Source organism: Triticum aestivum, chromosome 1A (assembly GCF_018294505.1).
Source record: "Triticum aestivum cultivar Chinese Spring chromosome 1A, IWGSC CS RefSeq v2.1, whole genome shotgun sequence".
Taxonomy (NCBI): Eukaryota; Viridiplantae; Streptophyta; class Magnoliopsida; order Poales; family Poaceae; genus Triticum; species Triticum aestivum.
In genome coordinates, this window is record NC_057794.1 from 460,186,941 (window position 1) to 460,206,574 (window position 19,634).

A 19,634-nucleotide genomic window follows, 5' to 3' on the forward strand; every position below is an offset into this window, starting at 1 on the left:
GAAGGGCCTATCTATTTACTTTTATGCTGAGTCATCATCCTCTTATTAAAAAAGCACCAGTTGGAGAGCACCGCTGTCATTTGCATTCATTACTGTTAGTTTACATTGAGTATGACTTGACTGGATCTCTTTTACCATGAATTACAATGTCTAGTCAGTCCTTGATCATTAAAGGTGCTCTTCATTTATGTTTTGCGGTCTTAGAAAGGGCTAGCGAGATACCATCTTGTTATATCATATTATGATTGTTTTGAGAAAGTATTGTCATCCGAGATTTATTATTATTGCTCGCTAGTTGATTATGCTATTGATATGAGTAAACTTGAGACCTAAGCATTATTGTGAATGTGGTTAGTCATAATCTTTGCTGAAAACTTGAATGCTGGCTTTACATATTTACAACAACAAGAGCAAACAGAGTTTGTAAAAGTTTTTATTTATCACTTTCAGTTTATCAACTGAATTGCTTGAGGACAAGCAGAGGTTTAAGCTTGGGGGAGTTGATACGTCTCCGTCGTATCTACTTTTCCAAACACTTTTGCCCTTGTTTTGGACTCTAACTTGCATGATTTGAATGGAACTAACCCATACTGATGCTATTTTCAGCAGAATGGCCATGGTGTTATTTATGTGTAGAAACAAAAGTTCTCGAAATGACCTGAAACTTCACGGAACATCTATTAGGAAATAATAAAATATCCTTGCAAAAGATGAAGAGCAGGGGGCCCAACACCTGTCCATGAGGGTGGGGCCGCGCCTGCCCCCCTAGGGCGCGCCCCCTACCTCATGGGCCCCCTGGAGCCCCTCCGACCTCAACTCCAACTCTATATATTTGCTTTCGGGGAGAAAAAAACAGAGAGAAGGAATCATCGCGTTTTATGATACGGAGCCGCCGCCAAGCCCTAACACCTCTCGGGAGGGCTGATCTGGAGTTCGTTCGGGGCTCTGGAGAGGGGAATCCGTCGCCATCGTCATCATCAACCATCCTCCATCATCAATTTCCTGATGCTCACCGCCCTGCGTGAGTAATTCCATCGTAGGCTTGCTGGACGGTGATGGGTTGGATGAGATTTATCATGTAATCGAGTTAGTTTTGTTAGGGTTTGATCCCTAGTATCCACTATGTTCTAAGATTGATGTTGCTATGACTTTGCTATGCTTAATGCTTGTCACTAGGGCCCGAGTGCCATGATTTCAGATCTGAACCTATTATGTTTTCATCAATATATGAGAGTTCTTGATCCTATCTTGCAAGTCTATAGTCACCTATTATGTGTTATGATCCGTTAACTCCGAAGTGACAATAATCGGGATACTTACCGGTGATGACCATAGTTTGAGGAGTTCATGTATTCACTATGTGCTAATGCTTTGTTCCGGTACTCTATTAAAAGGAGGCCTTAATATCCCTTAGTTTCCATTAGGACCCCGCTGCCACGGGAGGGTAGGACAAAAGATGGCATGCAAGTTCTTTTCCATAAGCACGTATGACTATATTCGGAATACATGCCTACATTACATTGATGAATTGGAGCTAGTTCTGTGTCACCCTAGGTTATGACTATTACATGATGAACCGCATTCGGCATAATTCTCCATCACTGATCCATTGCCTACGAGTTTTCCATATATTGTTCTTCGCTTATTTACTTTTCCATTGCTATTGCTATCATCATTACAAAATACCAAAAACATTACTTTTGCTACCGTTACCACTACTATCATATTACTTTGCTACTAAATACTTTGCTGCAGATATTAAGTTTCCATGTGTGGTTGAATTGACAACTCAGCTGCTAATACTTGAGAATATTCTTTGGCTCCCCTTGTGTCGAATCAATAAATTTGGGTTGAATACTCTACCCTCGAAAATTGTTGTGATCCCCTATACTTGTGGGTTATCAGAGGCCACGAGGTAGGGGGGCGCGCCTACCCCCCCCCCCCCCAGGCGCGCCCTCCACCCTTGTGGGCCTCCTGTTGCTCCACCGACGTACTCCTTCCTCCTATATATACCTACGTACCCCCAAACTACCAGATACGGAGCCAAAACCCTAATTCCACCGCCGTAACTTTCTGTATCCATGAGATCCCATCTTGGGGCCTTTTTCGGAGCTCCGCCGGAGGGGGCATCGATCACGGAGGGCTTCTACATCAACACCATAGCCTCTCCGATGAAGTGTGAGTAGTTTACCTCAGACCTACGGGTCCATAATTATTAGCTAGATGGCTTCTTCTCTCTTTTTGGATCTCAATACAAAGTTCTCCCCCTCTCTTGTGGAGATCTATTCGATGTAATCTTCTTTTGCGGTGTGTTTGTTGTGACCGATGAATTGTGGGTTTATGATCAAGTTTATCTATGAACAATATTTGAATCTTCTCTGAATTCTTTTATGTATGATTGGTTATATTTGCAAGTCTGTTCGAATTATCAGTTTGGTTTGGCCTACTAGATTGATCTTTCTTGCAATGGGAGAAGTGCTTAGCTTTGGGTTCAATCTTGCGGTGTCCTTTCCTAGTGACAGTAGGGGCAGCAAGGAACGTACTGTATTGTTGCCATCGAGGATAACAAGATGGGGTTTATTTCATATTGCATGAGTTTATCCCTCTACATCATGTCACCTTGCTTAACGCGTTACTCTGTTCTTATGAACTTAGTACTCTAGATGGATGCTGGATAGCGGTCGATGTGTGGAGTAATAGTAGTAGATGCATGTAGGAGTCGGTCTACTTGTCTCGGACGTGATGCCTATATACATGATCATACCTAGATATTCTCATAACTATGCTCAATTCTGTCAATTGCTCAACAGTAATTTGTTTACCCACCGTGAATACTTATGCTTTTGAGAGAAGCCACTAGTGAAACCTATGGCCCCCGGGTCTATCGTCCATCATATTAATCTTGCAATACTTAGGTATTTCCTTTGCCTTTTATTTTACTTTGCATCTTTATCATAAAAATACCAAAAAAATTATCTTATCATATCTATCAGATCTCACTCTCGTAAGTGATCGTGTAGGGATTGACAACCCCTTATCGCGTTGGTTGCGAGGATTTATCTGTTTGTGTAGGTGCGAGGGACTCGTGCGTGGCCTCCTACTAGATTGATACCTTGGTTCTCAAAAACTGAGGGAAATACTTACGCTACTTTGCTGCATCACCCTTTCCTCTTCAAGGGAAAACCAACGCAAGTGCTCGAGAGGTAGCAAGAAGGATTTTTGGCGCCGTTGTCGGGGAGGTCTACGCAAAAGTCAACACACCAAGTACCCATCACAAACCGTTATCTCCCGCATTATATTATTTGCCTTTTCCTCTCCCTCACTTCACCCTTGCCATTTTATTCGCCCTCTCTCTCTCCGTCCTCCCTCTCTTTCTCTATTCGCCTTCTCTTTTCTGCTCACCTTTTTTCCGCTATGTCAGAATCAAAAAGAGTTGGGAGTTCTCTCCCGAGTTTTAGTACTTTGGACAATCCTTCTATTCTCGCTAAACTCATAAATAAAGATGCTATGGAAAGACCTACCGGAGTTATCAATGAGAATCTTAATAATTTTGATGAGATGATTCTGGAATTTTTCGTTATTTACTTGATGAATCTTTGAAAGATGCTTGGGATAGACTATTAAGGATCAGGGCTATAGTTGGCTAAACGGGCCGGTCCGGCCCGGCCCGGCACGGCCCATCTTAATCATGCCTGACACGGCCCGGCCTGCCATGGCACGATTATTAGTCGGGCTGTGCCATGCCAGCCCGCGTTCTGCCCCCTCCGGCCCAAGCACGACCTAGGAGCCAAACGGGCCGGCCCGATGGCACGCCAGGCACGCTGGCCCACTAGCCTGATGGCCTGCTAGGTTGTTTCTTGGGCTGATTTTGGCCTGCTGGGCTGTTTTTTATGTGTTATATATATAAAAAAATCTGGATAAAAAATAAAAAAGATAAACGGGTCGTGCCGTGCTGGCGCGCGTGCCCAGCCTTCAGGCCAGGCATGGCCCAAGGCGGGCCGCGTGCCTGGCATGGCCCGATTAGAGCGTGCCGGGCATGGCCCATCACATGACGTGCCAGCGTGCTTGCGGGTTGGCATGCCAGGCCCGGCCCATTTGGCCAGCTATAATCAGGGCTAGCTATGTGCCTCAATACCAAATTGAAATTTACTTAAAAAGCTTTTATGTTGCCCTACCTTCTTCTTTTAAGCATGTCCTAGATTCTATATTTGAAGAAGGTTTTCTTGAAGGGGATGCCGTAGACACTTATGAAAAGATGAAAACCATATTCGGGCACCCCATGAATGAGAAAGTTGAATCTACATCTCTTTTGCTCTCTTACCAAAATAAATCTATCAAAGAGATGAAGGCTAGCTTAGATACAAATTTCTGTAACGTACTTAATCTTTCTTCTACCATTAATAGCCATGTGCTTTATCAAACTAGAAATATTAATTCCATAGATAGGAAGTTTGCTCTGTTCTTCCCTAAAACCAAAGATGGCAATACCTAGATCTATCCTTGTTTTTATGCCTAGCTAGGGGCGTTAAACGATAGTGCTTGTTGGGAGGCAACCCAATTTCATTTTTATTCCTTGCTTTTTGCTCCTGTTTAGTAATAATAATTTATCTAACCTCTGTTTTGGTTGTGTTTTTGTGTTTAGTTAGTGTTTGTGCCAAGTAGAACCGTTGGGAAAACTTGGGGGGAAGTCTTTTTAATGTTGCTGTAAAAAACAGAAACTTTAGCGCTCACGAGAACTGCTGCCATTTTTATTTGGAAAGTTTTATTTAGTTAATTCTTTTTGAATATGATTAATAGATAAATTCCTCACGTCCATCAATTTATTTTAGAATTTTTGGGGTTCCAGATCTTGTGTTAGCTACATATTACTACAGACCGTTCTGTTTTTGACAGATTCTGTTTTTCGTGTGTTGTTTGCTTATTTTGATGAATCTATGGCTAATAAAATAGTTTATAAACCATAGAGAAGTTGGAATACAGTAGGTTTAACACCAATATAAGTAAATAATGAGTTCATTACATTACCTTGAAGTGGTGTTTTCTTTTCTTTCGCTAACGGAGCTCACGAGATTTTCTACTTTAAGTTTTATGTTGTGAAGTTTTCAAGTTTTGGGTGAAAGATTTGATGGATTATGGAACAAGGAGTGGCAAGAGCCTTAGATTGGGGATGCCCATGTCACCCCAAGATAATCTAAGGACACCTAAAAGCCAAAGGTTGGGGATTCCACGGAAGGCATCCCCTCTTTCGTCTACTTCCATTGGTACCTTTACTTGGAGCTATATTTTTATTCACCTCATGATATGTGTTTTGCTTGGAGCGTCTTGTATTATTTGAGTCTTTGTTTATTAGTTTACCACAATCATCCTTGCTATACACACATTTTGAGAGAGACACACATGATTCAAAAATTATTAGAATACTCTATGTGCTTCACTTATATCTTTTGAGTTATATAGTCTTTGCTCTAGTACTTCACTTATATCTTTTAGAGCACGGTGGTGGATTTGTTTTATAGAAACTATTGTTCTCTCATGATTCACTTAGATTATTTTGAGAGTCCTACAAAACAGCATGGTAATTTGCTTTAATTATGTTAGGCATTCAAGATTAATAATAAAAAATTTCTTATGAGTGTGTTCAATAATATGAGAAGTTTGATACTTGATAATTGTTTTGAGATATGGAGATGGTAATATTAGAGTCATGCTAGTTGAGTAGTTGTGAATTTGAGAAATACTTGTGTTAAAGTTTGTGATTCCCGTAGCATGCACGTATGGTGAACCGTTATGTGATGAAGTCGGAGCATGATTTATTTATTGATTGTCTTCCTTATGAGTGGCGGTCGGGGACGAGCGATAGTTTTTTCCTACCAATCTATCCCCCTAGGATCATGCGCGTAATACTTTGCTTTGATAACTTGTAGATTTTTGCAATAAGTATATGAGTTCTTTATGACTAAGGTTGAGTCCATGGATCATACGCGCTTTTTTTCCTTCCACCATTGCTAGCCTCTCTAATATCGCGCACCTTTCACCGGTATCATACACCCACCATATACCTTCCTCAAAACAGCTACCATACCTACCTATCATGGCATTTCCATAGCCACTTCGAGATATATTGCCATGCAACTTTCCACTGTTCCGTTTACTATGACACACTCCATCATTGTCATATTGCTTTGCATGATCACGTAGTTAACATTGTATTTGTGGCAAAGCCACCGTTCATCATTCTTTCATACATGTCACTCTTGATTCATTGCATGTCCCAGTACACCGCCGGAGGCATTCACATAGAGTCATATTTTGTTCCAAGTATCGAGTTGTAATTGTTGAGTTGTAAGTAAATAAAAGTGTGATGATCATCATTTTTAGAGCATTGTCCCAAGTGAGGAAAGGATGATGGAGACTATGATTCCCCCACAAGTCGGGATGAGACTCCGGACAAAAAAAAGAGGCCATAAAAAAGGCCCCAATAAAAAATGAGAGAAAAAGAGAGAAGGGACAATGCTACTATCCTTTTACCACACTTGTGCTTCAAAGTAGCACCATGATCTTCATAATAGAGAGTCTCCTATGTCATCACTTTCATATACTAGTGGGAATTTTTCATTATAGAACTTGGCTTGTATATTCCAATGACGGGCTTCCTCAAAATGCCCTAGGTCTTCGTGAGCAAGCGAATTGGATGCACACCCACTTAGTTCCTTTTGTTGAGCTTTCATATACTTATAGCTCTAGTGCATCTGTTGCATGGCAATCCCTACTCACTCACATTGATATCTATTGATGGGCATCTCCATAGCCCGTTGATACGCCTAGTTGATGTGAGACTATCTTCCCCTTTTTTGTCTCCTCCACAACCACCATTCTATTCCACCTAAAGTGCTATGTCCATGGCTCATGCTCATGTATTGCGTGAAGATTGAAAAAGTTTGAGAACACCAAAAGTATGAAACAATTGCTTGGCTTGTCATCGGGGTTGTGCATGATTTAAATACTTTGTGTGGTGAAGATAGAGCATAGCCAAACTATATGATTTTGTAGGGATAACTTTATTTGGCCATGTTATTTTGAAGAGACATAATTGCTTAGTTAGTATGCTTGAAGTATTATTATTTCTATGTCAATATTGAACTTTTGTCTTGAATCTTTCGGATCTGAATATTCATACTGATACGTCTCCAACGTATCTATAATTTTTGGTTGCTCCATGCTATATTATCTACTGTTTTGGACATTATTGGGCTTTATTACCCACTTTTATATTATTTTTGGGACTAACCTATTAACCCGAGGCCCAGCCCAGAATTGTTGTTTTTTTGCCTATTTTATGGTTTCGAAGAAAAGGAATATCAAATAGAGTCCAAACGGAATGAAACCTTCGGGAACATGATTTTCTCACCGAACATGATCCAGGAGACTTGGACCCTACGTAAAGAAATAAAGGAGGAGGCCACGAGGTAGGGGGGCGCGCCCTCCACCCTCGTGGGCCCCCTGTTGCTCCACCGACGTACTCCTTCCTCCTATATATACCTACGTACCCCAAAACGATCAGATACAGATCCAAAAACCTAATTCCACCGCCGCAACTTTCTGTATCCACGAGATCCCATCTTGGGGCCTGTTCCGGAGCTCCGCCGGAGGGGGCATCCATCACGGAGGGCTTCTACATCAACACCATAGCCTCTCCGATGAAGTGTGAGTAGTTTACCTTAGACCTTTGGGTCCATAGTATTAGCTAGATGGCTTCTTCTCTCTCTTTGGATCTCAATACAATGATCTCCCCCTCTCTTGTGGAGATCTATTCGATGTAATCTTCTTTTTGCGGTTTGTTTGTTGAGACCGATGAACTGTGGGTTTATGATCAAGATTATCTATGAACAATATTTGAGTCTTCTCTGAATTCTTTTATGTATGATTGGTTATATTTGCAAGTCTCTTCGAATTATCAGTTTGGTTTGGCCTACTAGATTGATCTTTCTTGCAATGGGAGAAGTGCTTAGCTTTGGGTTCAATCTTGCGGTGTCCTTTCCCAGTGACGGTAGGGGCAGCAAGGCACGTATTGTATTGTTGCCATTGAGGATAACAAGATGGAGTTTTTATCATATTACATGAATTTATCCCTCTACATCATGTCATCTTGCTTAAGGCATTACTCTGTTTTCATGAACTTAATACTCTAGATGCATGTTCGATAGCGGTCGATGAGTGGAGTAATAGTAGTAGATGCAGGCAGGAGTCGTTCTACTAGTCTCGGGCGTGATTCCTATATACATGATCATACCTAGATATTCTCATAACCATGCTCAAATTCTGTCAATTGCTCAACAGTAATTCGTTCACCCACCATAAAATACTTATGCTCTTGAGAGAAGCCACTAGTGAAACTATGGACCCCGGGTCTATCTTCATCATATTAATCTTCCAATACTTAGTTATTTCCTTTGCTTTTTACTTTGCTTTTATTTTACTTTGCATCTTTATCATAAAAATACCAAAAATATTATCTTATCATATCTATCAGATCTCACTCTCGTAAGTGACCATGAAGGGATTGACAACTGATGAAGCTATGTATCTAGGGTAGGGTCATGGATCTGTCCAACATACCCTCCCCGAGGACATCTCTACAAAGAATCAGAAGCAGTCAAAGAGAAACCATCATCCACTCGACCATGAAGATGTGCTCACTTGACCACCATGAAGACACTCGACCACCAGAAGACGAGAAACCCTCCACTCTGCAACGGTCAAGACTTAAACCATAGCTTTATGGGCATTTACAACACTTTATTGCAGACGTTACCAGTAACGCCCCTCCTTTATGAGCATTGAACCTTGTGTAACGGAGGGGAGCTAGGGTCCTAGCGTACTCTATATAAGCCACCCCCCTCCTCTGGGACAAGGGTTAGCACTTTCTGTAATTCACACACATATCTTCAATCGACTGCCTCCGGGCTCCGAGACGTAGGGCTGTTACTTCCTCCGAGAAGGGCCTGAACTCGTAAAACTCGTGTGTACAACTCCTCCATAGCTAGGATCTTGCCTCTACATTCCTACCCCCTATTCTACTGTCAGTCTTAGAACCACGACAGTTGGCACCCACCTTGGGGCATGTGCCTGAGCGACTTGCTGGAGAAGTTGCAATTTTTCCGATCCCCTTCATCATGGTTCCGGGTGGAGGTTTGGCTGAGGGCCGCGAGATCCGTCTCGGCGCGCTGTGTTTATCACCGACGACTCCGCTTGGCTTCAGGAGGCACCACTCGACATCGACGCGCTCCCCGCCCGCGGGGCGACGCACTTTCGCGTGTGCGTCCGCTGCGTCCTCCTGCGGCAATCGTCGACCCAGTACCAGTCAACTCCAGCAGCTTTCCCCCTCCCTGCGACATGCCAGAGCAAGCGCACCGGTCGGTCGAGGCTTCAGCGGTGGGTGAAGCATGCGGTGGCCCGCCAGTCGGCCACCCCTCAAGTCGCAGCGATCGAGCCCGACGAAACTCTCTACGGCCCGTTCGATCTGTCGACTGGTTCCATAGAGACCGCATCTGAGTGCGACAGCAGCGACCCGGCGGCGGAAGTTTTGATGGTCAACGGACCACGCAACCCTCCTGGCTTCAACTGCGAAGACGGAGGCGACGGGAACGGCGATCCGTCGCGTGTTTACGAGGAGTACCGCCCCGAACCCCTATCCTCGCAGCAGAGGGAGGAACTTCGTCGCCGGAACATGGATGCTTTGCATACTCCTATAGTTGGAGAAACCCCTAAGGCCCAGGCCTTGGAGCAGGCGCGCTTGGCCAACCTGCCTGAGCGCACTCAACTGGAGAACCTCCAACGTGCACTCGACGATCACGCTCGACAGCATGCTCCTGAGTCCAGTCGACGCCATCTTTTTCCACCTCCGACTCAGGTATACCGAACACCGATCCAAAATCTAGCAGCTGCTGCCCGGATAGTAGAGTTGATCCAACCTTCCCAATCAGAAGTTGGCCGAGGTATGGTGCAGATCAGAGCCTTGCTCCGGGCAGTGGGAGAGCAGAATACGGTCGTGCCTCAGTTGTGGGATAGGATCCATAGCAGATCTGTGGTTGCAGACACAGTTCAGTTGGCCCATAGCCCGAGATCGCCCCCGAGGCGTGAGGGACGTGGAGATCGGCGTGATCAGTACAGAAACTGAGAGCAGTATGATCATCGTGCTGATCGTGATGATCGCCGTCGAGTGCCCACGCCTCCTGCAAGGAGTGGGTCATACGTGCCTCGGCCACATGAAGACAGACGCCCTCACAGTGTCGGAAGAGGTATTTCAGTTGACCCCAGGGAGCCAGGCTTTGATGCGAGATCTATTCTCATGCAGGCCTTGGTCGACAGAAACAGAGCTCACCGAGAGGGCCATGACAGAGATCCGCAAACCAGCAACAGGGTGCATGTCTCTGGTCCAGAGTGCTTTAGCAGAGCTATCAGAGCTGCGGTGATTCCCCCCAACTTCAGGCTGGCGTCTGGAGTTAGTAAGTTCACCGGAGAGTCCAAGCCTGACACTTGGCTTGAAGACTACCGAGTGGCTGTCCAGATTGGTGGCGGCAATGATGAAGTGGCCATGAAACACCTTCCTCTGATGTTGGAGGGCTCGGCTAGAGCATGGCTGAATCAGTTAGCGCCTGGCAGACTCTATACTTGGGAATATCTCGCCCGAGTGTTTGTTAGAACATTCGAGGGCACTTGCAAACGGTCGGCAGGTTTGACAGAATTACAGTGTTGTGTTCAGAAACCGAATGAAACTTTGAGGGATTATATCCAGAGATGGATCACCCTACACCACACGGTAGAAGATGTGTCAGATCAACAGGCAATTTGTGCCTTTAAGGAAGGCGTCAGGTATCGGGAGTTGAATATGAAATTCGGCCGGACAGGAAATATGACTCTGGCTCGGATGATGGAAATTGCCACCAAGTATGCCAATGGTGAAGAAGAAGAGCGACTCCGGAGTGGCAAGCACAAAGCAGTCGCCCACGAAGCCGGAGGAGGAAACTCCGGTCGGAAACAGAAGCGCAAGGCCGAGCCAGCTGCTCCGGGTGAAGCCTTGTCTGTGGTTCAAGGAAAGTTCAAGGGGAAGCCCAAAGGGCCATGGAACCCCAAGAAAGTAAAATATCAAGATGGAAATGACGTGTTGGATTTGCCGTGCCATATCCACACCAAAAAAGATGAAGAAGGTAATTTCATTTACCCGAAGCACACCACTCAGCAGTGTCGGCTCCTGATCCAGCAGTTCCGAGAGAAACAACCCAAGGAAAAGGAGAAGGAGGCAGACAAGGCTGAGGATGAGGGAGAGGATGATGATGGTTATCCCCACGTGAGCTCCACTCTGATGATTTTTGCTGACGTTGAGAGCAAAAGTCGATTGAAAGTCATCAACAGGGAAGTGAACATGGTCGCTCCGGTGACACCCAGTTACTTGAAGTGGTCGCAGACTGCCATTACATTCGACCAGTCTGATCATCCAGCGCACATCGCCACCCCTGGGAGGCAAGCACTGGTGGTTGACTCGGTGGTCGAAGGCACTCGACTAACAAAGGTCCTGATGGACAGTGGCAGTGGCCTGAACATACTGTATGCAGAAACGTTGAAAGGAATGAGCATTCCGATGTCCAGACTCAGCGAAAGCCATATGAGTTCCATGGGGTCATTCCAGGCAAGAAGGCTGCATCCCTCGGTCAGATTGCACTCAACGTGGTTTTCGGTGATTCCAAAAATTACCGCAAAGAAAAGTTGATGTTTAAAGTTGTGGATTTCCAGAGTGCTTATCATGCAATTCTGGGCAGGCCAGCTTATGCACGATTTATGGCTCGGCCATGTTACATGTACCTCAAACTGAAGATGCCTGGTCCCAGAGGAGTGATCACTATCTCTGGTAACCGGAAGAAGGCAGAAGAATGCTTCCAGAAGGGCTCAAAGATCGTCAATGCCTAGATGGCCGTGGTAGAATTGCAAGAATACCAGAAAAATGCAGATCCGAGTGACTTGCTGCGAGCCAAGAAGCCAGCCACAGATTCAGCATTCCAGTCGTCTAGTGAAACGAAGTCGATTCACATCCACCCGACGGATCCCAATGCAGCTCTGAATCACATTTCAACCACGCTCGACTCCAAATAGGAAGAAGCGCTCATCCAGTTCCTCCGTGAGAACTGGGACATCTTTGCATGGAAGCCTTGTGACATGACGGGTGTTCCCAGGGGACTGGCTGAGCATCGTTTGCGAGTCGACCCGAAGGTGAAACCAGTCAAAGAGCATCTTCGACGGTCCACCGTCCAGAAAAGAAAGGCAATCGGTGAAGAGGTGGCTCGGCTTTTGGCGGCTGAGTTTATCCGAGAGATTTATCACTCCGAGTGGTTAGCCAATGTTGTCACGGTCCAACAGAAAGATGACTCACTTCGCATGTGTATTGATTTCAAGCATACCAATCGGGCCTGGCCGAAAGATCACTTCCCTCTCCCTCACATCGATCAGATAGTCGACTCGACTGCAGGGTGCGAGCGTTTGTCCTTTTTGGACGCCTACTCTGAGTACCACCAGATCCGTCTGTACGGACCCGACGAAATAAAGACAGCTTTTATCACCCCGTTTGGGTGCTTCTGTTATGTCACAATGCCATTCGGTTTGAAGAACGCCGAAGCCACATTCATGCAGATGATTCAGAAGTGCCTGCTCACTCAGATCAGTCGGAATGTGGAAGCATACATGGATGACATTGTGGTCAAGTCATGCAAAGGTTCCGACCTACTGACTGACCTTCCTGAAACCTTTGCCAACCTTAGAAGGTATGATATCAAGCTCAATCCATCAAAGTGCATGTTTCGAGTTCCAGGCGGAAAGTTACTCGGTTTTCTTGTTTCCGAACGAGGAATCGATGCTAACCCAGAGAAAGTAGGCGCTATACTCCGAATGAAACACCCTGTGCGTGTGCATGATGTCCAGAAGCTTACTGGTTGCTTGGCCTCCCTAACTCGATTCATTTCTCGCCTCAGTGAAAAGGCGCTGCCTCTGTAACATCCCCAACATCACACTACAGTAATCTCCCCCTAATGAAGGTCTTGTCATCATGATCATCATGCCAAAAGGCCACTTGTCCAAAATCTGCTTCAAAGTCAAATTCAAATTGCATGTCAAATATTTGCTTCTTCTTTCATGAAAACTAAATGTTCATCAGGTGGCAAATAATCATTTGTTAATATTGGTGGTGAACCAACATTTTTGTAAAAGGTTTGAGTGGCCTAAACTACTTAAAACAGTGACCTAAGCAATAAATTAAATGCCTTTTTAATTTATAAAATTGGCAACTATTCCAAAAGCCTCCCAACCTTTTTGTGGCAGTGCACAATAATTCCTTGAAATTATCTTGCCCAATGACATAATTTTGCAAAGTCCTAATGGCTAAAAGGAAAAGGCAAATTGCTGCTGGAAATTAAAAAAAAAGCAAAGAAAAAGGAAAAGCCCCCCCCCCTCAACTGGGCCGACTGGCCCAGCTGGCCACTGTGCCCCCCCCCCATGGGCCTCGGCCCAGCTCCCCGCACCGCGCCTCCTTCCTGTTCCCCTGGTGCGCGCCGCTACAGGGGCGCCGTCCCCGCCGAACCACCTCGCCGTCGACGAGGATGATAAGGTCGGCCCCTCCCCTCGACGCCTCGACCTCCTCCCCACCTACCTCCACCCACGCCCCGAACCACCTCGCCCTCTCCGCCTCTCCCTCTCCCACTCCTTCGTCCTGGAGAGGAGGCCGACGCGGTCGCCGCCGTGCCTCGCCCATCCTCGCGGCCACCTGTGGCTCCGCGCCCGCTGACCCTGTCGGTGAGCTTCGCCAGGCTCGACTCCTTTGACTGGCGCCCTCCGCTGGAACCGGGAAGCACCGCAGCCGCCGTTCGTCCTCGTCCCCATCTCCGGCTGCTGTCGATCTCCTTCGACTCCGGCGACGTCTCTGCTGCTACTATGCCTCCGAGGGCCACCGTGCGTGCCGCAAGGTGAGCTCCTCCCCCTCTCCCTTCTCTCACGTAGGCCGCCTCCCTCTCTAGCTTGCTCGCCGCAACCGCCGTAGCTCACCGTCGCCCTGCTGCGTCACCACCGTGGCCACCGCTGCCTTGACCCCCATCTGAGCCCTCCGTCGTGCTCCTGGTGTTCCCAGGAGCCCGGCGAGCCCTTCCTCTCGCCCTCTCGTGCCCCCAGCCCCGATCCCGACAACAACCGGAGTCCGGTGTCCGCCTCGCCGCTCGCCGTCGACGTTCCCGACCACCGCAGTCTCTCCCACCCCCCCCAGATCGCCTCCTTGTCGTCTTCTCGTTCGAACGGGCCCGGTCGCGCTAGAAACGGCGCCCTGTGCACGTAACCCGACCACCTCCCGAGCGCGCCGCCGTCGTTTTTGTCGCTGGAGCTGTCTCCGGCACCGTCGCCAACGTGGCCTGGCAGGTGGGCCACCTGTGCCACTGACGCTGGGCCCCACGGGTCCCTGTTGACTGGTTTGACCAGTCAACATGCTGACTGGGCTTCTCTGTGACACTGACGTGCGGGCCCCACCACGTAATTAGATTAACTAAACCGGTTTTTTATATAAAACTAATTAGTTAACCTAACCAGTCACTGACATGTGGGGCCCAGTAGCTAAATAACCCCCAGTTTAGTTTGAAATAAACTCTGTTACGTAAGAGAGGCTGACTGGTGGGACCTATTGGTTAGTTTGACCAGTCAGCAGGTCTGTTGACTTGCTGATGTGAGCATGGCGTCATGCTGACGTCATATTCCTTTTCTGTTAATTTAAATAATTTCCAATTATTAATAAAACTTTAAAAATTCATAGAAAATAAACTGTAACTCGGATGAAAATGTTTTCTATATGTAAGTTGCTCAGAAAAATCCAACGAATCCGAATACGTGGTCCGTTCATCTGTCACATGCCCCTAGCATGCTGAACATGGAACTTTCCCCCTCTTTTCCTTTGTCCAGAATCCACCTAACGTCGGGAATTCACCCTCGGATGTTTCCCCCCTTCGTCTGCAACGTGTAGTATCGCGTTAGAGCACGCTTAGCGCTACGTATCGTCATGTCATGCTTAGTGTTACCTCTGTTTGCTATGTATTTACTATTTCTTCCCCCTCTTCTCTCCGGTAGACCCCGAGGCCGCTGATGCCCCGGTGATCGACTACGTCGTCGACAACGACCCCTCCTTGCCAGAGCAACCAGGCAAGCCCCCCCTTTGATCATCCCGATATCGCCCATTCCATTCTCTCATGCTTGCATTAGATTTTACTACTGTTATTGTTTGCTCCTATTCTGATGCATAGCCTGCTTTTGTATCTACTGTTGTACCTTACCTGCTTATCCTAAACTGCTTAGTATAGGTTGGTTAGTGATCCATCAGTGACCCCCACCTTGTCCTTGTTGCCCCTGCTTCATCATTGAAGACCCGATCAACGGGATTGAAGACCAGGCCCCGGCACCGCACATCACTTTCCCCTTAGTTGTTCGACACTGCTGGGTTACTATCGAGTGCCGAGGGTGAGACCTCTACAGCACTTCTGATGTTAACCCTGTAGTGTAGCTATTCGGTCGTGGTCATCGAGGGTGATTCCACCTTAACCACTTCCGATATGACTCTGTCGTGCAACCCCTCAAGTGTGAACCTCGGGGGTGATTCCTCTTACGTTCACCTTGATGATTACATTGAGTGGAATTCACCGGGGGTGATTCCTCGGGTTTTCCCCTTGATGTTTAAACACACAGTTACTATGGTTACTATGACTTTACACTGAACCATGTTACTAAAGACGGGTCGACCCTGAGGGGTGCCCGCGCGAGCATAATTGCGAGTGATGAGGAGTCGGGTTGACCTGGAAGGTGCCCGTGAGATAATTACGAGGCGTGGCCGGGCATTCTTAGCCCTTGCCGCAAGTCCTCGAGACGGGGCAACGCGGTCACATCTTTCGTGAGTCTCTGCTTGTTACCGCGCGTTCCTAATCCACTACGATTTGGATATTTGATCTGAGGGGCCTCTGGCCTGATAGCACTAACCATCATGTGGGCATAGTATGGGCGTTCTGCGTCGTATGCATCAGCCGAAGCTTAATAGACGTCAGCGACTGAGCGGCGCGCGCCGGGTTGGACTGGTAAGCACCTACCTTTTTAAGGAGGTAGCTAGGTCTGCTCACCGGCCGCGTTCGCAACGTGTAGGAGTTCCCGGGGAGATGGCCCAAGACCCCTGGGGGCATAGGTTTAGTCCGGCGTGCTGGCCTCTCTATTAAGCCTAGGTCGGGTTGCGGCGTATTGTTTGGCCGAGGTCGGGCATGACCCAGGAAAGTGTGTCCGGTCGGAGTTAATCAAGCGTGGTGGGTAAGTTGGTGCACCCCTGCAGGGAAGAAAACATCTATCGATAGCCTGTCCTACGGTAATGGACACTTGGAGTTGTATCCCGATTGATACAACTAGAACTGGATACTCATGATGAGAAATGGATTGAGATGAGAAAAGGATGGTGATGAGAATTGGATTGTGTTGATAATTGGATAGTACGGCTCTGGGATTTCTTTCTCGCAGGGAGTCGAGAAAGGATCTCTGGCCGAGGTTGATAACACTACTATTACTTTACTTTATGCTACTCTACTCCCTCCTGTTTGCTGCAAGATGATGGTTTCCAGAAGATGCTAGTCTTCGATAGGACTAGGCCTTCTCTCTATTCTGGCATTTCTGCAGTCCAGTCCACATATACAACCTTCCTTTGGTAATGTTGCATCTGTAGTGTAGATCCTTGCTTGCGAGTACTTTGGATGAGTACTCACGGTTGCTTTGCTCCCTCCTTTTCCCCTTTTCCATTCTTCTCGGATGACGCAACCAGATGACGGAGTCCAGGAGCCAGATGACACCTTTGACGACTGCTGCTACCCCGAGGGTGCCTACTACCACGTGACGGAGACCGCGGATGACCAGGAGTAGTTAAGAGGCTCCCAGGCAGGAGGCCTTGCCTTTTCGATCGTAGATGCTTTTGTGCTAGCCTTCTTAAGGCACTTGTTTAACTTATGTCTGTACTCAGATATTGTTGCTTCCGCTGACTCGTTTGTATTCAAGCTGATGTATTCGAGCCCTCGAGGCCCCTGGCTTGTAATATAAAGCTTGTGTTATTTTAATTTGTGTCTAGAGTTGTGTTGTGATATCTTCCCGTGAGTCCTTGATCTTGATCGTACACATTTGCATGTATGATTAGTGTACGATTGAATCGAGGGCCTCACAAGTTGGTATCAGAGCCGACTGCCTGTAGGTAACCCCTTTTCCAACTCCTTGGCCGAAGTTGAGTCTAGTCACTGAAAAACTTTTACTAACTTGGCTGTGTGTCTTACGGGCCCACGTCGCCATTGGGTGGTATTAGAATCTTTTACTCCTCATCTATACTCTGGGACTCTGAACTCTCTTCTACTCGGGTTAAACGAATTTACTAACTCTGACATTAGGTTCTCGTACCCACTTCCTCCCGGTGAGCCCCGACCTTACCGATGATCACTTGCTTCGCCAGAAGATTCTGCGGTTACTCCTTGATGTTTCTCGAGACTCTGTGCACACTGCCTTACAGTTCCTGACCACCGGTAATCCTCGTGAATAACCTCCTTGCCATTTGTACCTTCATCCCCAGTTGCTCATGTTGTTACAAGATACCCCTAGCACTCTCCGTTGTTCCGAGAATCCTTGTGCCTTCTGCTTTGCAGCTTCTTTTTGCACTAAGGATAATTCACTTAACCGGGGTCCGCTCATCCCCAGTTGTTCATATGCTTTTCAAAATACTTGGAAATACTACCCGATCTTTCGAGTATCCTCTTCAAACTATTGCTCTGCAATTACTTGTCTGCTTGCATTATGGATGCTTTCCATATGTGTAGCAATATTCATTAGTATCCTTCGACACCTTCATTTTGATCCTATTGATTCAACATGTGTGTGAAGGCACACAATCATCAGTGATCCTTCTATATCTTTTTGGCTTAGACGTCATTTTGAACATGAGTTGGTTCTCGACCAATCTAATTGTCATCAATTGTGCCCCTAGGTCTATTCTACCTATCCCTCCTTGATCAGAGCGTCTACTTCTGATCCTTCGTTTAGGAAATCATAATTCCTTTGTTATCTAAGCATCGAATTATTCAGATGTTCTATAATCCGATGCCTTTGCATTCTTTCTTCCTCTGATTGAGTACCGATACTCACATCAGCTCCATTGTGGACCGGCAGGCCCATTGCCGGGTTGTTATCCGACAACATCCTTCATATGCAATAACCTTGTGAGCCTTTTCTCGGATACATAAAGCCTTTGGTAAATTGTATCCTCTCCTTTTGTCAACCATGCTCTGCTTCGAGCTTGTGTTGTTTACTTTGAAGTTTGTGGAATAGGTTCCTAAGATGCCCCTATGGGTTGAACCTATGCCTCCCCTAATCCGTTTGAACCCGAGAGTTTTTAATGAGTCTTACTCTTCTGGTGTTTTGCCAGATAACATGTCAACACTACAACTTCATTGAACGCGAGAAGTAAATGAAAGGATATGCATTGAAGAAGTGGGAGTCGACCTTGAACTTTGTGTTCATGCCCATGGACCCGATGTGGAACTTATCATGGAAGCTTCTTGTGATAATAATAATCCCCTTGTTATAAGTTCATCTGGTAACTATGTTTGGTCCTTTGCAACTGTGGTTCTGACCATGATTGTTCCCCTTTGATTCCATTTCTCGAACAAGTTAAAATACTTGTCTTCTATAGATCTTTTCATCTGTCCAACCTCTATTTCGATCTACCTCGAGTGTTGCCCCCTGTTATCTCGAGGATATTGTGTCATTGCACTACCTCTTGTGAATTCTCATTGGAATGATACTCCATCACATCATTCCTAGCCTGATCGGCTATATCTTTATCGAGCTAATTTTAACTATGATATCCGGTCCTTCTTCTAGAGCACAACTTCCGACGACGAGCTATGCTTACGTCAATCTTCCTCATCTTATCATTCCTCCTTGAACAACAAGCTTGAATCCGAGCTTGTGTCGTATACGTGGTTCCAATAGCCTTTGCTTCAACATTCCTTTTGCTTGATGTCGTTGCTGTTCGATGGCATCTTCATAGAGCCTCTCGACAAAGGCGTCGTGATCAGCATCAACATTTTGACTTCTGTTGAAATGACAATTGAATTCATGGTGAGAAATACCATCCTTGACCTTCAATGATTTGAATTATCATTGACAACCCCCTTATCTCCTTTCCAACACATGTTGATCATGTCTTGGTTATACCTTGGACTCCTTGCTATTCCTGCAATCGTTCTTTGAGTATTTATTGTGATCTTCAACTCCAGCCCCTACTTGTAACACCAAGTTAATGCTACCTCGAAGCATGACTGAGGTATTCCGAATATCAACCATGAACATTGGAAGCACACTGTCGAATGTTTCTTGATCTATTATCCAAACACCATTGTATGGGTAATATCATGATTATCCCCTCGCCCCCTTTATCTAAAATGATATTTAAACTTGTTGTCATATCATGTATATCCTGCTCCGCTTCCCCTTGGGAGGGATATAATCCCAACTCTTATGAGTAAACACATCTTCCCTTCCTTTGGGTT